Source organism: Carex rostrata, unplaced genomic scaffold, assembly GCF_964058835.1.
Source record: "Carex rostrata unplaced genomic scaffold, lpCarRost1.2 SCAFFOLD_38, whole genome shotgun sequence".
NCBI classification, from domain to species: Eukaryota; Viridiplantae; Streptophyta; class Magnoliopsida; order Poales; family Cyperaceae; genus Carex; species Carex rostrata.
This window is the reverse complement of record NW_027601202.1, coordinates 342,501-345,000: the sequence shown is the minus strand read 5'-3', so window position 1 is coordinate 345,000 and position 2,500 is coordinate 342,501.

Below are 2,500 nucleotides of genomic sequence, written 5' to 3'. Positions count from 1 at the left end.
GCCAGCGTGGGTGGAAAATGGCCCGAAAACAGCCCAGCGGCAAGCGGAAGCGGCTAACGTTGGGCAAAACTGACCCGAAAGCAGTATAGCTTGGAAAATTAAGCGGATGCAGCCAATTGTTGGCGAAAACTAAGCGGATACGGCCAAGTGTCGGTGAAAAATGGCCCGAAAACAGTCCAGCGGCAAGCGAAAACGGCTAACGTTGGGCAAAAGTGACCCGAAAACAGTTCAGCTGGGGGAAATTAAGCGGAAGCAGCCAAGCGTTGGGGAAAACCAAGCGGATACGGCCAAGAGTCGGTGGAAAATGGCCCGAAAACAGTCCAGCGGCAAGCGGAAACGGCTAACGTTGGGACAAAGTGACCCGAAAACAGTTCAGCTGGGGAAAATTAAGCGGATGCAGCCAAGCGTTGGGGAAAACTAAGCGGATCCGGCCCAGAGTCGGTGGAAATTGGCCCGAAAACAGTCCAGCGGCAAGCGGAAGCGGCTAACGTTGGGCAAAAGTGACCCGAAAACAGTTAAGCGGGGGAAAACTAAGCGGATGCGGCCACGCGTTGGGGAAAACTAAGCGGATGCGGCCATGTGTCGGTGGAAATTGGCCCGAAAACAGCCCAGCGGCAAGCGGAAGCGGCTAACGTTGGGCAAAAGTGACCCGAAAATGGATCAGCGGGGGAAAACTAAGCGGATGCGGCCACGCGTTGGGGAAAACTAAGCGGATACGGCCAAGAGTCGGTGGAAATTGGCCCGAAAACAGTCCAGCGGCAAGCGGAAGCGGCTAACGTTGGGCAAAACTGACCCGAAAACAGTTCAGCGGGGGAAAACTAAGCGGATGCGGCCACGCGTTGGGGAAAACTAAGCGGATACGGCCAAGAGTCGGTGGAAATTGGCCCGAAAACAGTCCAGCGGCAAGCGGAAGCGGCTAACGTTGGGCAAAAGTGACCCGAAAACAGTTCAGCGGGGGAAAACTAAGCGGATGCGGCCACGCGTTGGGGAAAACTAAGCGGATACGGCCAAGAGTCGGTGGAAATTGGCCCGAAAACAGTCCAGCGGCAAGCGGCAGCGGCTAACGTTGGGCAAAACTGACCCGAAAACAGTTCAGCGGGGGAAAACTAAGCGGATGCGGCCACGCGTTGGGGAAAACTAAGCGGATACGGCCAAGTGTTGGGGAAAAATGGCCCGAAAACAGCCCAGCGGCAAGCGGAAGCGGCTAACGTTGGGCAAAAGTGACCCGAAAACAGTTCAGCGGGGGAAAACTAAGCGGATGCGGCCACGCGTTGGGGAAAACTAAGCGGATACGGCCAAGTGTGGGGGAAAAATGGCCCGAAAACAGCCCAGCGGCAAGCGGAAGCCGCTAACGTTGGGCAAAAGTGACCCGAAAACAGTCCAGCGGGGGAAAACTAAGCGGATGCGGCCACGCGTTGGGGAAAACTAAGCGGATACGGCCAAGCGTCGGTGAAAAAGGCCCGAAAACAGTCCAGCGGCACGCCGAAGCGGCTAACGTTGGGCAAAAATGGCCAAAAGCGGTGGAGCAGGGCGGTCTGAATCTATGCATCCACATAAAATGGGGGGTAAACCTGGGGGATTTCCAGGGGGTGGTAACCCTGGGCGTGGCTGGAGACCCAAAATGCATATTCCCCTATAGGGGGGAAGGATTTTTGGAAGAGGCAGCCCCTCATGTACATGCCAAGCGGGGTGTACATGGCCCCTGTGGGTGCCTCCGTCGGTGTAAAATGGCCCGAAAAACAAGATTATGTTACCCGAAGACACGATTATGTTACCGAAAAAACACGGTTGAGCGGGGGCAGTAAGCACGGTTGAGCGGGGGCAAAAAACACGGTTGAGCGGGGCAAAAAACACGGTGCAGCGGGGACAAAAGACACGATTTTGTTACTGAAAAACACGGCCCGTCGGGGGCAAGGAACACGAATATGTTACCGAAAAACACGGACCACGCGGGTTGAAATCCCCAGCCGTAGAGCCGGCGAAACACGGTGGGGCAGGGCGTCTAAGCGTGGAGGCGCCCGTAAGACCGATGCGGGTTGAAATCCCCAGCCGTAAAGCCGGCGAAAAGCGGTCGGGCAGGGTGACTCCGCGTGGAGTTTCGCCCGTAAGGCCGATGCGGGTAGCCGCGCGGGTTGAAATCCCCAGCCGTAAAGCCGGCGAAACACGGTTCATTGGGGCGCCTAAGCGTGGAGGCGCCCCGCAGAGACCGAGCGGGTTGAAATCCCCAGCCGTAAAGCCGGCGAAACACGGTTCATTGGGGCGCCTAACCGTGGAGGCGCCCCGCAGAGACCGAGCGGGTTGAAATCCCCAGCCGTAAAGCCGGCGAAACAAGTTCGGGCAGGGCGACTCCGCGTGGAGTTTCGCCCGTAAGACCGATGCGGGTAGCCGCGCGGGTTGAAATCCCCAGCCGTAAAGCCGGCGAAACACGGTTCATTGGGGCGCCTAAGCGTGGAGGCGCCCCGCAGAGACCGAGCGGGTTGAAATCCCCAGCCGTAAAGCC